Raw genomic sequence first — 19055 nt, 5'->3', positions numbered from 1 at the left:
AAACATAGTAAACACTAGGTAACATGTTGAAAATTTGTCCGGAAAGTGCATGAAAGCAGCGACGCCCCCAGCCTGTAAACTAGTCCAGAAAGGCTATGACGGCCACGACGCAGATTCCCATCTCTGCCAGCTGGTCCATGCAGGCGTTCACATGCTTCAGGTCAAACGCTAGTCCGCTGACTCATCTCAAATCGTCCTTCTCCTTCGTATCACCAACAGGCAGGCAGGCGGAAAAAAGACAGGACAATACAGAATATGAGGTGGGCATCAATCATAAGCTTTGGAATAGAAGTGTGTCTGAAGCCTTGATTTAAAAACTTCCATTGAGGTTGCAGATCTTATCTCCGGAGGCAGGGCAATCATGTCAGCCCCTTCTTGGTGAGCATCATGTTATGTCATATGAATACACATTTCCAGACCTATGAGTATTTAAGGGTGTGGCGTGGTGGTGGAGTGGTTATCATGTTGGCCCCACAGAGGACCCAGGTTCAAATCCAGCTCTCGGGCCTTCCTGTGCGAAGTTTGCATGGTCACCTCCTGCCTAAATGGGTTTCCTCTGAGCATTCTAGTTTCCTCCCACATACCAAAGGCATGCATGGAAGGTCAATTTGGCAGTTCCAAAGTGTCTGGATGGTTTTCTGTCTGTGTGCCCTGCGACTGGCTGGCAACCCCAGGGTGAGAATAAGCAGTCCAGAAAATGGATGGATGGTTTTTTTTAATGCAATTTTATATGTAAGTTCATGTATTTTTGCTCATTGGACAACTCTCTCTACTGCTGACAGTTCCTGGCCTGAGTTAGGGTTGTGGCAAAGTTGGCACCAATCCATTCCTAAATGTTGTCAGTGCAGTTCTTTTCCGGTCTTCTCCTCCTGCCCCCCTGGACAGTACCCTGGAGAATAATCTTGCCCAGTCCTGATGATCTTTTGACGTGATCATACCACTGAAGTTTCGGTCTGCGCACAGTTGACAGCGGTTCGTCGCAGGGACCAATGTGCCCTCTGATGTGCCTTCTGAGGTTCGCGACCTTGGAGAGTCACTTCATGCTCGTCCCTGCATTTTTTTTCTTTTTCCGTTTGTTAGTGTGACATGAAAATGGTAAAAGTAAGAAAAGGCACCTGTTTCAAGAGAAGTCAACCCAAACCTCAAGAAAGATAAAAAAGGAAGAATTGATTTGAGCTTCAGAAATGCACGTCAAGGAGCTTGACAGAGGCTGCAATGATGACACAAGCCAGGCGATGGCAGCCATGAGTAAAAACGTACCAAACAGCTCCTTTAAATTGAACCAGATTATAAGGCATCTAGTGAAAATGTTTTATCATATTTCTACTAATTTCAATGAAGAAAAATAAATCCTCATATTGAGCACAGTCATCTGATTTTGAAACCAATTTCCAAATTTGTTTTTAGGGGTATAAGAAGAAATTCACGTTTAAAAAGTTCATAATTAATAAAGGGCAACGGTTTCAACTGTGCCTTGCGAAGGTATTGGCCTCTCCGAGTACTCTTTGACATATTGCCATATTTCTTGGAACTAACTTTTAGGCACATAACTCAAATTATTTTGTAATAATCAACAACATGTGACACATAATCATAAAAAGAAACCAAGTTTATTCAACATTTTATATTGTGTAATATAACAGAATTTAAAAAAAAACTGGAAATTAAGCGTTGCAAAAATATAGGGGCCCTTTTGAGTTAAATGTTTTTGACAACCTCCTTTTGTTGTGATCACAGCCAAAAGTCTTTTGTGGGTATGTCTCTATACGTTTTGAACATCTTCAAGTCACATTTATTTGTATAGCCCTTAAACACAAGATGTCTCAAAGGACTGCACAGGTTACAATGACACCATCCTCTGACCTTAAACTAACATGCGGGCAAGGAAAAACTCAAAACCTCAGCACGAGGAAAATCCGAAACCTTGAGAAGATGCCTCACAAATGGTAATTCCAACTTCAAGGATGACCAGGGTGCAATAGATTTAGTATTGGGTGACAGTACACCAAATCTAGTGATCATCAATGAAATAAAACAAAAGGTAAGAAAGTGCATGACAGCAACGACGCAGCTTCCCATCTCTGCCGGCTGGTCTACATGCTTTGTGGATTTTGCTTTATGTTTAGGGTTGTTGTCCTGTTGGAAGGTGAACCTGTGTCCCATTCTTTTGCAGATTCCAAAGTATTTTTTGCCAGATTTTCCCTGTATTTAGCTGTGTCCATCAACTCTAACGCTCTTCCTAGTCTCTGCTGAGGAAAAGCAACCATAGAGCATCATGCTTCCTCAATTATTTTTGACAGTCGGGATGGTGTTTTCAGGGTTATGAGCAGTGTTAATCTTACGCCAAATGTAACGCTATGCATTCAGACCGTAAAGTTTAATGTTGGTCTCATCTGACCAGAGCACCTTGTTCCATATGTTATTTGTGTTTCCCATGTGGCTTCTTGCAAACGTCAATTGGGCGTACTTATGACATTCTTTCATAAAGGGCTTTCCTCTTGCCACTCTTCCTTAAAGGGCAGATTTATTCATAGTATGACTAATAGTTGTCTTATGCACAGACTGTCCTACCTCAGCTGTGAATGCAAGTCTCATATCATCTCATTAGCTGCACCGCGTATCCTTAGTAGGGTCGCGGGGGTGCTGGAACCCATCCCAGCAATCATCGGGCAGTGGGCAGGGGACACCTTGAACTGGTTGCCAGCCAATCGCAGGGCACACAACTCGACAGACAACTCGCTCGCTCATTCACACCTAGGGACAATTTCAATCCACCTGAAATGCATGTCTTTTGAATGTGGGAGGAAACCCACGCAAGCACGGGGAGAACATACAAACTCCGCACAGGAAGTCCGGTAGATGGATTTGAACCCACACAGGAGGTTCCCAAGACCTTAGAACTGCCTGCACACGCGCTAACCACTGCGCCGCCGTGCTGCCCTGCCTACAGGTCATCCAATGTAATTATGACCTCTTGGTTGCTCCTCTGATTAGTTTTCTCCTTGTTTGAGCAGAAAGATTAGAGGGACAGCCAGGTCTAGGTAGGTTTACAGTATTTTATGCTCTCTCCATTTTGATATTATGGCCTGCACAGTGCCCACGGAGATGTGTAAATATTGCGAAATCTTCTTGTTTCCCATTCCAGCTTTGGTCTTTTCCATAACTTTATCCCGGACCTGCCTTGTGTGTTCTTTGGTCTTCATAATGCTGTCTGTTGGGGTACCTTTAAACTGAGACTTAATGAAACACCGCTGCGCTCTGTTTGGCATTTTTAGTCATTCCGGCCGACATTGTATCATTCATTTTTGCAACACCTATTTTTCAGTTTTTTGTTGTAAAATTATTGAAAAATGGTGAAATAACTTGGTTGCACATCACGATTGAGTCTCACATGTTATCAGTTTTCAGAAAATACTTTCAGTCTTTGAGCTGTAAGATTGAAACCTGAAATGTGGCAATATGACAGAAACTTATTGGGGGGGCAATACTTTCGCTAGGCTCTGTAGCCCTCAAACGGTTGTCCCTTCGATCAGTCACCCCCTTCGGTTTGTGCACTACAGAGCATGCGCAAAATCAGGACTTCGTCGTCGTTCTTCTCATCCATCACCCTGACACGGCAGCCCTGAGGTGCGCCTGATTAAAACCAAGGATGTCTCCTCGACTGCCCGGCTGCGATTAGAGGCCAGCGAGGAAACGGCAGGGCATCCGTCTCCCTCCTGCTTTATTCATGTGCTGTGCAAAACCCCCTTACCTAAATCCCCCCCGCATTATCTCCATTCCCCAACAGGCGTCCGTGAATTTGGCACTGCTTCATTGCAAGATAGCGTCTTTTCGCAGCGCTTTTTATGTGCCCGTGATTTCCCCTCGGAAGAATATCAGCATCCATCTAATCGGGAAATCAAACTTTTGGAATAATCAAAATAAGATGACTCGGCAAAGTGTCGCCGGGGGAAAACGACGTGATGCTGTTTTTATTATGCGTGCTTTCAGATGAAAATATTTGATATGGTGATGAATAAAAGGTGAGTGGAGACCTTGACTTTGGCATCCTTCTCTGTAAATTGTACAGTGGAGCCTATAAAATGTGCAATTTTTCCATAGAAAACTACAAACTACCATGTTTTCCGCACTGTCACGCGCACCCTAAAAATGTAGTTTCTGACATATTTTTCCCATATATAAGGCGCACTGTATATAAGCCGCATAGAATTATTACTACAGTAAGGGGTACCGTATATATTTGTGTACAACCATTGCACATTTTATACACTTACTGTATAAATAAGTGGAATGATTGATTGGCAAAAAAATGTTGCTGACCAAAATTTCAAATATGCAACAGGAATAGTTTGGAATACTAAATACAGAAAAAAGTTGAGGCTAGGCGACAACATGGATGAAGACGGGGTTCGGGTATGGTTGCTATATGAAGTGCTTTCCAGGTGGGAAATTACAGGTAAAATGTGAAAATCATAGGACAACTTAAAATAAATAGTGGTCAATGTGTTGAATTACCCGCAAATTTTCCTTGTATTAATTCGAACCCCTGTCTAAACACAAATTCAGATTGATTTGTTGTTGCATTTTTTTCGGTTTGCTTATATTCCAACATGGCAGCTGTTTAAAAAAAATAATGATCCTCTGTTATTATTTACTCTCAACTTTGCTTTGAAACTCCGTCTAACTTTGTTAAGTATGCGGATCGATTTGTATTTTCATCCTCTTCCATTGTCGCTTGTAATCCAATATGGTGGGGGCTTAAAAAGTCACTTGACCCTCGGAAGCTTCTATTCAACCTTTTCAGTTATTGCTACCTTAAAAGGGTCACAAATCCAATAGAATGTTGAGTGTACTTTAACATTTATTGATTTTGTCAACCACTCTCTCGGTATGTTTAAATACTGGGAGTAGTCGGATCAAGATGAAAATTTGGATTTTTGGACCAATCAGAGTAATCCGTTTACGAGAGGGGTGACGATTTTCCCACAGCTACATGTTTTAATTATGGCTAAATCTAGTCTGGCTCATTTTAGACAAAATCTACTCAAATAGAGACGCACAAGGGGTGGCACAGCAAGTGAGTGGTTAGCGTGGCCGCGGCACAGCTCTGAGGTCATGTGTTCAAATCTAGCTACCAGCCCTCCTGTGCGGAGTTTGCATGTTCTCCCAAATTGCGGTTTCCTCCCATATTCCAAAAAAGCCCCAAAGTGCAAAGGTTCAGGGTTCAAGTGCACCTTCTGCGACCTCCCCGTGTGGACTTTGCATGTTCTCCTCCTGCCTGCGTGGGTTTACTCCGGGCACTCCGGTTTAATCCTACATTCCAAAAACATGCATGTCATGTTAATTGGCTGGTCCAAATTGTCCCTAGGTGTTAATGAGCGAGTGAGTTGTCTGTCTCTGTGTGCCCTTTGACTAGCTGGCAACCAGTTCAGGGTGTCCCCTGCCCACTGCCCGAAGATAGCTGGGATGGGCTCCAGCGCCCCTGCGACACTACTGAGGATAAGCAATGCAGATAATGGATGGATGATGGATAGAGACGCACCCAGTTTCTAATAAGCATTTGTGTCATGATTACTGATGCAGGGCACCTGAGTCAGCTTCGTTGGCGCCAACAGCCACGGACCCTGATTGGCTGTTGTACTCTTTTTAAACCCCCGCCTTCCTGACATCATTCGTCAGATCGTCTGCGAACCTACGCTACATGCTAGGCAAGCTTTTGTGACTCCTGATTCTATCCTGCCCTGCTTTCCGTCTGATTCCCGTTGCCGACCTCTTTCCTGGACCTATTTGTTTTTGCTCCTCCGTCCCGGCCATCGACCTGTTTTTTCTCGCTCTCGACACTTCCTTCGCTCGACACGGAAGTGCCACTTCCGCGTTCCCAGCTTTCTGCTACCCGTGACCGACGAACATCGGATCGTGGGTGCAAGTCCTTTCCTCCTTCTAAATAAAGCTGAGTAAAACGAACGCAATTGGGTCCCGTCTCCGTTCCTGGGCCGAGACAATTTGGACTAAATACTAAATCTTGTACACCCTTCATTTAATTGCACGAGACACCAACTCCTCCAAAGTAAGATCCTGCACAGAATGCATTTTAGCATTACAAAACTAGCAAAGTTTTTACCAGACAGACCAGACTCCTGCAACAGGATAAAACCAGCCGATGACCAGCATATGTTTTGGTCTTGTCCCAAATGACTTGTTTTTCAAATTTTCAAACACTAAGTGAAGCCCCAGGCTCCCCCAATAGACCCACCGCCACCATTGCGCCAATCAAAACCATCACAAAATATCATTTCCTTTTCCACTCTACTTGCAAGAAGACTCATCCTCCTTAAATGGACACATACAGTACGTCCCCTCCAACACAAAACAGATGGATTCAGGAAACAGAGCAAAATGTGAAGCTTGAAAAAATCAGATTCTCCCTTCAAGGTTCCCTACAGGATCTATACGTGACCGGGCAACAGTGTTCCCTCTAAGCTGCGTGCATGCGCAATTGCGCACTGCTCGCACATTCTCAGCGCACAAGAAAATCTAGCCAGCGCACAAAAATGAGGGCTCAAAATTACTAATTAGGAAGCGACTTAAGTCAAAGTTACAGCGCATGAAGGTAAAAATACACACCCCCCCCAAGCTCCTGGGTTTTAATAATAATAATAATAATAATTTCCTTTAGGCAATTTACTTGTCCAAAACCATGCTTATATTTATCATTTAAGTAACATTTTTAGAAGATTAAAATAATTTGCCCACATAACTGATTTTTTTGTAAATACTGCAAGATAAGTTCAAATGCAGTTCAGTCCCTGCAGCTTGAGCAACAATGCGGCCAATTTTTCTAACGGCCGCCAGGGTGCGCCAGAGCAATAAAGGAAAGAGTGAGACAGTCGGATTTTGAATTTGTTTGCTACGCAAGAGAAAAAGTGAAAAAGTCGGAATGCCTTTGGGGTTCAAAAACAGCGGAAATCCGCGGATCCGCGGAAAATTCTGATCCCTGTACACAGGTTCCCCTGACGTTGTGTCCTAAATGCGGTATTTTAAAGTCGAGTCGAAGTAGAACGAAGTAGAACGAAGTTGAGTAAAGCTAGTAGAGTTTGTCGAGAACCGGCTTCTTCGGCTCGGCTCACTAAAAGGAACCGGCTCTTTCGGGTCCTAAACGCCTCTTCAGGTTGTTTTTGCTTCTTTAATCCCAACATGACCAAATATTATGTAAAACTATGCACAAAATTACTTAAAAGAAGGGGTGAATAGAACAAAAAAGAAAAAAATACCAAAATGAAAAAGTAGTGAAAAGCTGGGGAAAAAGAAACAAAAGGAAGAGAAAAAAGATGGAAAAATTTAGAAAAAAGCCAGAAAAAAAGAAAAGAAAGAAACGTAGGAAAAAGTAAATAGAGAGAAAAAAGAAAAAAGTAACAGCTCGGAAAAAATAAACACAATGAGACCTTTTTTAAAGGAATTAAAAAAAAACTAGAAAAAAAACACGGAAAAAAGAAGAAAAAGTTTGTGTTGCATTCAAATAATTTCCAATTATATCAAGTGAATCTTGTTGCCAACATTGTACTTCCACTAAAAATGTGACTAAGTACAGTTCTGTATCTTGCAACCGACTAAGTAAGCCCCCAAAAATGTTAGTATTATGCGACAAAAGATACCAGGAAAAAAACAAAATGGAAATCTTGTGAAAGAATTGTAAGAACAAACGACGTTTGTAGGCCGTACAACCTTTGCAATAGTACATGAGTCCATTCATTCAAAAGAGAAAAATAATTTTGCATTGCCGGAAACTCAGCAAAATGTAACTTGATGTCAAGTTTTGGACATGTTTGACAATTAATTATCTTGCCACACTTGGGATTATGGTTGCTCGCTGTTGTTTCAAGCGTTGCTCACCGACTTTGTGTGAACGCTCAGACCTGTGGAAAATTACAGGGAACATTGCCTGGCAACCCTTTTTTATCATACATAAACACTTTGGCGTTTGATATAAATGATCATTAGCTCTGACCTCCCCCACCCCTTTTTAATTTTGTTATTATTATCAATACTATTATTATTATTAATAATATGTAGACGTTTTGTTCCCCCCCCTCTTATTTTTAATATCATTAGTAAGTTGATTATTACTGTTATAAATTATTGAATTTGTGTGTTGTATTATCACTATACCCCTATCTCCTCTTTTCTTATTTTACCTATTTACTTAATCAGTTATTTTACTTTTCTGTGACTGAATCCTTGGTTTAGGTGGGAAATATATGCACACATCGTTTTTCATCGGAGACCTTTATGTTTACAACCTGTTTAATGTAAGTCTTTTATTTCCCTCAATTGTCTGTACCACCCAAAAACAGAAAATGAATTTTTTTTTGCATGACAGCCACCATTCGAGGAAAATTATTCAGAAAGATTTCTATGTTTGCAAGTCATAAATAAAACATTTTGCCCCTGCAAAAATATACGAGTGTAGAATCTTAACGTGTAACATTTTGTGAGATTGAAACATTTAAACAGTGGAGCTTCTTTCAACTGGTTGAAAAAAAAGATATTTTTTAAAAAGTAATGCTCAGTTCAATTAAGATTTTAGCTTTGAATGAGGAGCTTCTTCTCCAGGGTCTCTAGAAGGAACTCTTGAACTCGAGCGTATGTTTGGAATTTTCAAATGAGTTGTAGCTCCTAGCTTGCTTTTATTAAAGCCCCAACGTGTAATATTTGACCACTAGAAGGCACTGTGTTGTCTGGTGGGCTAGCGCCAGGCATCCTGCTGGATAAACCTGGCGGGGACCTAAGTGGGAATTTGACTGTGTACGAGAAATACAAATAACTCGACCTATGATTTATTTTATAAAAAATAATATTAGTATGATAGTTCAGTTTTTTAGCTGCCTGTTTTCATTTTGTTTTTACTGAATTAAAGTTTTTTTGTACCACTAAGAGGCACTAAATATTACACACTGTCCCCTTAAGGCAGGAGTGTCAAACTCATTTGCGCAGAGGGCCGAAACCCAAACCACACCTTTGATTGCGGGCCGAACAAGATAAACATTTTTTGAATACACTAGACTTTTTTTCTAAAACATGAATTCAAAACTAGACAAAATTCAAAATATGAAAAAAAATAGAAAATAAATAAAATTTGTGCTTTTTGCCAGTAATGAACATGAATTCAAAACAGACTGCTAATTCCAGAATAAACATAAACATTAAATATTAAATCGTCAAAACTATACAAATACAAAATATGAAAAAAAAACAGAAATATAAGTAGAAATGTGTGCTTTTCACCAAAAATCTGTGGGTTTAACATGAACATGAATTCAAAACAGACAAGAATAGTATTCCAGAATGAACATAAACATTAAATAACTTCACAAACTTTGTTCTCCATAATAAAATCCAATTGAAAGGTTCTGTTTTCAGCATGAGTTGGACCTATGCTTTAAGCAAGGTTGGGTAGGGTTACTTTAACTTGATTACTTTCAATTACTTTTGAATTACTCCAATACCAAATATGCTAATAAAAGACAAAAGAAACTAAACATGAATAAAATGACTAAATTTTGTCCATGCTTGGGGAGTAACGGAATACATGGAACGGCAAAAATGATGTTGGCAAGCTGTTTGGATTTATTTTCATTTTGTTTCTGTCGCATTTTATGTTAGTTTTGCCGGAGATCAAAGAGATCAAAGCCAGGAGAGAAAGCTTACCACGTGTTGTGAGTCATCATTTTATTCATATTTAGTTTCTTTTGTCTTTTATTAGCATATTTGGTATTGGAGTAATCCAAAAGTAATTGAAAGTAATCAAGTTAAATTAACCCTACCCAACCATGGCTTTAAGGCATGCATGGAAGAGCCGTTTTTGTTGTTGCTGCCTGTTGACGGACGATTTATCGCGGAAAAGGTTCGCTCCAACTAGCAAAGCGAATTGTGCACGTCATGCCGTCGCTTCCGAGCGTAAATCAAGAGTCAACAAATGCTGCAAAATGGCTTTTTCTTGAGAGCACGCACACAGCACTATAACTAACGAACGAGGCGGAAGCGAATGGCGTCCCGGTGCAATCCAGTAGATGGATTCTCATATTAACAAATGCTTGAAGTGATTTTTTTGTTTAAAAGGACGGTGCTTCTTTTGGCAGCGTGGCGGGTAATCCTTTAATGGCTGCCACATTACGATGAAGAGCTAGTAGCTACAGGAGATCCTGTTAGTTTCAATTTTCATTCCGTTGCTGAGCCAGCACACTGAACTAAATGATAAGGGGCTGCAAAGGAGCCTAATCCCGGGGTCTAAAACTCAATTTACTTGGTGGTCGAGTCTGAGTGAGGCTGGGACGCATCAGGTTTTTCACAAGAAAGCTCTAAAAAACATTTCTATGTTCTCAAATATCTTAATTTTTTGACATAAAATAAATTAAGAACATAAACAGGTAAAAATTGAATAAGAAATCAATCGGGAATAAATAAATAAAATAATAATATAGGAGATGTAAACGACTGAAGAAACCACATACAGTTGCTGACTTGAAAAAACACATTTTTATTCAGTTTTTTAGCTTTTAACAGTCTAAACGCTAATTGAACTGTGAACATGAACTGTTTTGACTATATATTTTCTTGCACGACTCCTTCCTGATAGAAGAACAACCAAAAAAACAACGCAAAAAAATACTACAAAATTATCAAAAAACGAACCCCAAAAATGACCCCCAAAAATGACCCAAAAAAATGACCGATAAAAATGACCGACCGACCCCCAAAATGCTCCAAAAATGACTAAAGAACAAAACGTAAAAATAAAAAAATAAAAATAAAATTTGAAAAATGTGAAAATTTGAGGAATGTTCTGAAAAGTATAAAAAAAATACAGAAGCTACTGAGAAGAATCAAGAGGTACTGAAACCAAATTAAATAGTATGAAAGAGCGCAGCCCCAAGGTGCAAAGGTTCAGGGTTCAAGTCCTCCTACCGCCATCTCCCCATGTGGAGTTTGCATGTTCTCCTCCTGCCTGCGTGGGTTAACTCCGGGCACGGTTTAATCCCACATTCCCAAAACATGCATGTCAGGTTAATTGGCCGGTCCAAATTGTCCCTAGGTGTGAATGAGCGAGCGAAATGTCTGTCCCTGTGTGCCCTGCGATTGGCTGGTCCAGTTCAGGGTGTCCCCTGCCCATTTCCTGAAGATAGCTGGGATGGGCTCCAGCATCCCCTGCGACCTTACTGAGGATAAGCGGTGCAGATAATTAATGGATGGATGGGCATATTTGGTATTGGAATAATTCAAAAGTAATTGCGAGTAATCAAGTTACATTACAGCAATTGTGTCGCAATTAGTTCACATTACTGTATTTGTTGAAGGAGTTCTGCCTAATACAGGACTACTGCGATATCTAATACACCAGGTGGAGCTAGGCTGACGTGCTAGATGCTACCTGAAGTGACTTGGGCCTATTTATTGTTGATGCTGGGAGCAGTCTACAAGTAATTAACATTTTATTCTACCGGACTTCCGTTAAACGCTAATCAAAACAGAAACACGGGCCAAAAGTAACAACAGCAAACCAGGTTAGAGTAGTGTAGCATAGGCTAGCGGTCAAAAAGGTATGCCCTTCCAGGTCAGATACCTGTCTGACCACACTAAAGTTTTAACCTAGTGTGCGCCACCTCATGGAATAAAAAAAAAAACAGTCAATGACACTAATACATTTTGGCTCCTACAGTATTGGATGGCATTTTTAAAGTAACCCTCCCAACCCTGGACAATACTGATATTATTACCTATAGAACTATTACCCTTGGTCTAATCCCTCTTTCCTGAATTGCCAGGCCCCATTCCCATTCCAATAAAACCTTCTTGCGGGTAAGACGTCTTTGACACGGTATTAAGCCACAATCTGGCCTCGTGTTGAAGGGAAGGCGGCATTGGAGTTGACCTTTTTTCCGTCTTCTCTTGCTGCTGCGTGACATTATGCTCGTGTGCTGTCCGGCTCAAAAGAGTATGATTAGTCACCGGCGCCTCATCCACTAAAAACTAAATAATACCTCACGCAGTCCCGAGGCTAAGAACTTGCAACGCAGGTGAGCTTTAGAGCAACGGTGCTGTTAAAAAATATATTTTTAATAAACATTAAAGGGAAAGTATGTATTATTTGATTATATGTTGCTGTATGGTGTGGTGCAATGGAAGACGAGCGCTTACAAGCAAAAGAAACATTACAAACAACGGAGACAGTAAAGTGATTAAAAACAACCAATTTTACTTCTCAGCCTTTTTGAATTTACCGGGTACCCGTTGCAGCAAGGTGGCGAACAATGATATCAGCTCCCTCTCAGTGAGCCAAATGTTATCTCATATATATACAAATTCTCAACCTCGAAGTATTTTCAAAACTGAATGTTTATATGAGAGTTCGTGTATTTTTGCCTACTATTCACAAATCAATACCATTTTTTGCACACATATTACTAGGTTCTTATGGTGACAGAGGGGAGATGAATAAGTTACTGATCTTTGTTTGAATCACACTGATTAAAAAAGTATCTGCTTCAACTAAAGTCAACCAAAAATGTATAGTTGTCCATATATTAATGAGGGCATTATGCAAAAAAAACCAAGGGGGGAAAGAGTAACTGATCTTTGTCAAATCAAACATTTGTAAAAAACAAAAACAAAAAAGTATATGCTTTAACTAAAACCACCAAAACCATAATAAGTTTTCATGTTTTAATGAGAAAAAGTTCCAGAATATTACAGAAGGGTTAGAAATTAGTAACTGAACTGTGAAAATATCACACAGATGCAAAAAACGGTGTCCGTTTTAATTAAAACAAGTTATTTTTTACTTGATTTTGTTACAATACACATTATGACAAAGCCAAGAAGCCATCTTGCAATAAACAAATGTACACGGTTTTTGTATGCATTTCAAATCCCAAACTTGTCGGTGGCAACCCTAACAGAAGAGGAGTGTTAAGTGTGATTTACATGCTTGTGTGACGTTTCTGTCAGCACGCATTACTCTCACCCTCTTCAAAAGCAAGTAAGATTGTTTTTTTATGGTTTATATTCATTTGGAGTCCTCGATTGTCTCGTCGCACACTCGCAGAACTCCTTGTTCTTTCTTCTTCTAAATTTACTTAGACGCATGCGGAAGATCTCTCACATCGGCGCGAATATGTCATCATAAAATCTGGGCGCCCTGTCACTAAAAATGGCGCTCTGCACTACCACAACAACGAGGATCTTTTCTGTTTTTGGCTCTCCTGTGAACATTTCCTACTTTTGTTTGTCGGGAACTTCTTTGACGACTGTCGGGAGTCGTTTCATGCGCATCGCCGCTATCATTGGAGCCGTCGTGAGGTTTTTTTTCCCGTGACAGAGCACCTTTGACTGAACCCAAAACTGCCGGGAGCGACCCAAAAAGAGAGCGCTTGCACAATATTTTCCTAAGGAAAGCAATATCCCGGGTGGCAGGTCATCCGTTTGGCGCCTGGGACTTCAATGGGGACGGACCGGGTATAATCCACTTCATAAAATCAGTTCTACCTCCTCACAAGTAGAGTAACTATAGCCCCTTTTCCTTCAATACCGGTTCTGAATTCCAAGCTCCATTCTCAGACCCTGTTACCATCTTTCCCATTTCCCTTTTTCATACATGCCACACTTTTGACATTAAAAAGCTGTCTCCAGAATATTAAAAAAGGGAATCTAAATGCGATTGTTGTAGCGGTTTATTCACGCACAAATAGTTAGCCTTGTCATGATTACCGATATGCTTCACCTGTGCCCGCTCCTTTGGCGCCAACTGCCTCGGACTCTGATTGGCTCTCTGTCCATATTCAAACCCAATCCTATCTGTCCCCTGTGGTCAGTCCATCTGCGAACCTCAGTTAACACTAGGCGAGCCTTTTTCGACCCTGACTCCCACCTGTTTTTGCTCTCGTTTTTGGTCCTGACCACGTCTACTCTCCCGTCCCGGTTTCGACCTGTTTTTGATCCTGACCACGTCTACTCTCCCGTCCCGATTTCGACCCGTTTTTTTCCTGGCTTACGACTCGCTTCCAACCCTAACCACGTTTTTGCTCTCCTGTCCCGGCTGTCGACCTATTTTTCTGTTTCCGACACCGCCATCGCTCGCCACGGAAGATCCACTTCCGCGTTCAGAGCGACCTGCTTCCCGCGCCTAGCGAAAGACGGATCGTGGGCGCGGCCCTTCTTCTTTCCTTTATTAAAACTTGTGAGAAATGTAACGTAATTTTGTCATGTTTCCGATCTGGTCCTGACAAGTCTTGCTTCAAGATAAAGCCGCCGTAGACTAAAATACTAGTCTTGAGATTTTGAAAGAAACGGTAGATTAAAAGAATTAAAAATCGGTAGGCGTTTTTAAGGGGAGAAAAGCGGTAGTCTAACGCAGTGGTCAGCTACATGACCTCTTTGATGTCTGATTATATTCTCACGGCCTGGTCCAATAATAACATTGGTAATAATAATAAATAATCATGTTAAAACTAATAATAATAAAACTCATAATGACAAGCCCAAATGCACTGAGTAACCACTAGACCACTAGGAATCTAGCTGACATAGTTAAAGGCATTATATTCTATCTCATCATCACACTATTTCACTCATTGTACTATCTTGTTTTGGCTGAACTCTTTCCCATGGCGCCCCACTACAACATAGAACCGTGAGTAAAAATAGTGTGATGATGAGATCAAATGTAATGCCTTTGCTTTGTCATCTGTAATCCTAGTCAAGTTAAGTCAAGTCAAATTTATTTGTACTGCCCTTTATCATTACAAGTTTCAAAGGCTGCACAGATTTACAGACTACAGACTATTATCACACCATCATCTAAACTAAAACCTATTTGAGGGCAAGGAAAAACTCAAAACCTTAGCATGAGGAAAATGAAGAAACCTTGAGAAGGGACAGCACATTAGGTGACCTCGTGGTTAGGATTCGATGCTCTCATTGCCGCGATTTGGGTTCGTAAGAAGAAGGATACCTCTCATCTTAATAAACTGGTGAGGAAAGCGAGCTCTGTTGTGGGCACAGAGCTGGACAGCCTGAGGACAGTAGCTGAGAGACGGGGACTGAAAAAGCTGCGGTCAATCATTGACAATTCATCACATCCACCAAGCAGCATTATCTCCAAACAGAGGAGCAGCTTCAGCGACAGAGTGCTGTCACAGTCTTGTTCCACGGACAGACTGAGGAGATCATTTCTTCCTCATGCCATGAGGCTCTTTAACTCCACCCGGGGGAGTAAAAGCCCACATTAAACCACACCCCCTCATTGCATATTACTGTATTTTTATTACAGTGTGTATTTTAGGTAGCACTATCTAAATACTCTATATCAACACGTTACATTGGGTATTCATGTATTATATTCCTTTTACTTTATTATTGTTTTATTTTCAACACAAGGATACTGCTGGAAGTGTGAATTTCCCTACAGGGATGAATAAAGTATCTATCTATCTATTCCCGTGTCATCCAATGCTAAACTATTAAGATGAACGCTATTTGTCGACTTATTAATCATTGCTCGATTACGGTGACATACTACTGTAAAACCTCAGTGTTTCGTGCATTGGTATACACGAATGAATACAGTACAATATAAGCAATAAATAACACATTTTGTCTTTCCACCCAAAGACCCACAGGTCTAATGATGAATAAAACTTTATCATGGATGTATTATGAATATCATTAATCCTATTATTATTTAACAGTGTGATGCAACTAAAAGATTTGCTGCTCCCTGCTTAAAGTCAAGATCACAGCCTCAGTCAGCTCATTCCTCATGTACTAATAAATAATAAACTCTTTTGGGGTTTGGGTTGGTGTTAGGACTGTTATCTAATTAGGCCTTTTCTTACTTCTACACTTTTCGGCCTACACTAAAAAAATGAAAAATCACCTTCCCATTTTCCTGCCCACTGCCCATGCCATATTACAGTCAGACTTTTCCAGTAAGCCCTCGGTGCCTCGCAGAATTTTCTGTCAATAGGTTCCACAGGTAAATAAGTACTTTGCAAAAATACAGTGTCAAAGAATTAGAGAAATGCCACCTGTTTCCTGGGTGTGGATTGAGCAATCTGAAGGAATCATTTTCAAGTCTAGTTACAATCTAATAATCCCTTATTCATGACATTTGTGAGCAAACCAATGTAAAAGGCTAGCACGAGCGACGTCATCAGGTCAAGTCAAGTCATGTTTATTTGCACAGCCCTTAATCACAAGAAGTCTTAAGGACTGCACAGACCACAGACTGCAGACTATTAATACACCATCCCTTGATCTAACATACAAATAGATGATGATTTAATTCATGTCACTCACTAAAATCAATAAAATACATTTTCTATCTCAAAAATGGGCTCCATTATTGCGTCTAGTTGTGCTCATGAATGGGTAACCATTGGCATAGACCTACTACATATGGGAGGATAGAACTGTTCTATAGCTTATGAATGACCTATATTTCCTGTTGACAATATCTGTGTATTAATTTTTATTACAACATCCATTTCCTGGACATCCTGGAAGAGGGATTACCTCATGTGTGGTCCCTTCTCAAGGTTTCTTCATTTACCTCATGTTGAGGTTTTGAATTTTTCATTGCCCTCATGTAGGTTTTAGATCAGGGGATGGTGTAATAATAGTGGTTTGCAATGGTCTGTGGTCTGTGCAGCCCTTTGAGACTCCTTGTGGTTCATAGAAAATAACTTGACTTAACTGTTGCAACCACTATATATGGACTGTAGCATTTTCACCAAAGGGTCAGAACATGGAGAAATCTTGGAGAAATCAACCAATGCACATGAGGCTTTCTTAGCGAGTGAGTCGGGGTTATCAACTAAAAGTGGATTATCACAGATGGCTCGAGCTTTTGGGACAGGATGTAGAGTATTTCGCCGTGGACTTCTCAACAGATGGTTTCTGCTTCCACCTTTCTTAGTGACCCCCACGGCATTTGTCATCCTCACCCAGCGTGGAGGGTGGCTGAAGGCCAGCAATTTTTCACGGCAGCAGACGTCCTTGGAACGGCTAGTAAGGAACGCTCACACGTGCTTTATTGCACTGCGGCTTGTGTCTGAGCCTTTCAAATCTCTTCAAAACACACCCTGGTTCCACAGTTGGCTTTTATCCCCTTCAATTCGTCCCGCACCCTTGCTTTTAACTCTTCATTGCATCATGAAGGCGCCTGGCCTTCTTTGAGTGAGATTTATAGAAATTGTTGAATAAGTTAGGCGAATGCCCCCTGTGTTATTTAAGAGAATGATTTGCAGGAGACAATAGAAGTGAGTGATGGTCTAATAATACGCAGGAGCGACGCGAATGTAGAAAAGGGAAGGATGAAATATTCATGAAGTGTTTGGAGGGGGAGCAAATCCCATCATGTATTCGCCTGCGCAATTTCCTGGCGGAGAGCGAAAGAGGTGGGCGCTCGGTGTTGTGCACTCCAGAGACGCCTGTAGACAAACACCAAACTTTAGTGATTGATGTGATGGGGAGTGCAAAGTGCAGGGTCTCCTAAAAAGAAGAGAGAAAGACCCGAAGAACCTCTTTACTGACATCTACAGGACGAGCTGAATCAAATATTTAAAGTGGCTTCGAATTATTGAAGATCACTCATACACTTGTAAAGTGGCATCCACTCAACAGCGGAGATCACCTAAATAATTCCATTTGTGCAGGGATTGACCCACTTTTACACAATGGCCTTCCTATAAATAATGACCACCTTGTTTTATACAGACACACAGACTATATATATACACCGGTATATATATATATATATATATATATATATATATATATATATATATATATAGGTAGGTCGGTAGTTCGGTTTATATATATAAAACACACTAGAAATATACCTTATTTTTGGTTGGTTGAGGAAAAATAAATGGATAAATAAATAAATGAAAATAAAAAATAAATAAAATAATTTACTCTACCATTGCAATCACAATACCAAATCCCTTGGTACTTAACGCTTCCGTTATCGCTGGTTTACTGCTTCGCGGGTTTTGAATTGAATTTATCATCATTGATATATTTTGGTTTGCTTTTGGTTTGGACACATGGAGAGGATGGATGATGAGCGAATGTTGAAGAAAATCTACAGAGCAGAAGCAAATTGAAGGAGACCAAGAGGCAGGCCACGATTGACGTGGATGGATGGTGTTATGAATGCACTGGAGGAAAGAGGTCTAAATGTAGTAGGAGCTAGAGCTCTTGTTGGTGATAGGAATGGGTGGAGAGGTGTCTTGAAAGGATAGGGGTATGTTATAAGGGATGGGCAGGGCACCTGTATGATGAGGCAGGGGTAAACCAGTGAAATCTGTCGGGCCCTGCTCTTAAACAGAAGAGAGTGTTGTGTCACCTTGACCCCAGTGACATGGTTCCTTTCTTGTGTCCCGTTCTATCTGGAGGGACGAAAGCATGACCAACTTGGGTGCCGAGGCGCTTAACTTGTTTGGGTGTTTGGGCATTTAAGTTGGCCACGGTCAAATTTTTCGTGTTTTTTGCTACTTTTTTTTTTCTTTGTTTTTTGTGTTTATATGTTTGTCTTGCTGTCGGTCACTTCTTTCGAGGGATAGGACCAGGGTAGGTAGATAGGCAGGTAGGTAGGTAGGTAGGTAGGTAGGTAGGTAGGTAGGTAGGTAGGTAGGTAGGTAGGTAGGTAGGTAGGTAGGTAGGTAGGTAGGTAGGTAGGTAGGTAGGTAGGTAGGTAGGTAGGTAGGTAGGTAGGTAGGTACCTAGGTGGATAGGTAGGTACGTAGGTCGGTAGGTCGGTAGGTAGGAAGGTAGGTAGGTAGGTAGGTAGGTAGGTAGGTTGGTAGGTTTGTAGGTCGGTAGGTAGATGGATAGATAATCATTGATATCAATGCATCGTGGGCCTTATAGTCCGTAAAATGCAGCATACTCAAATAAAGAAAAGCAAAAAGGAATTAAGATTATTGTCAATAATAGTAAAGCATTTGTACTATTTAATCTTGAATATAATATCATAAGAGCAAAATAAGACTAAAAGT

This window comes from Urocampus carinirostris, chromosome 5, assembly GCF_059441175.1.
Source record: "Urocampus carinirostris isolate Australia breed hairy pipefish chromosome 5, RoL_Ucar_1.0, whole genome shotgun sequence".
NCBI classification, from domain to species: Eukaryota; Metazoa; Chordata; class Actinopteri; order Syngnathiformes; family Syngnathidae; genus Urocampus; species Urocampus carinirostris.
The sequence above is the reverse complement of the archived record's forward strand: the minus strand, read 5'-3'. Positions refer to the sequence as shown.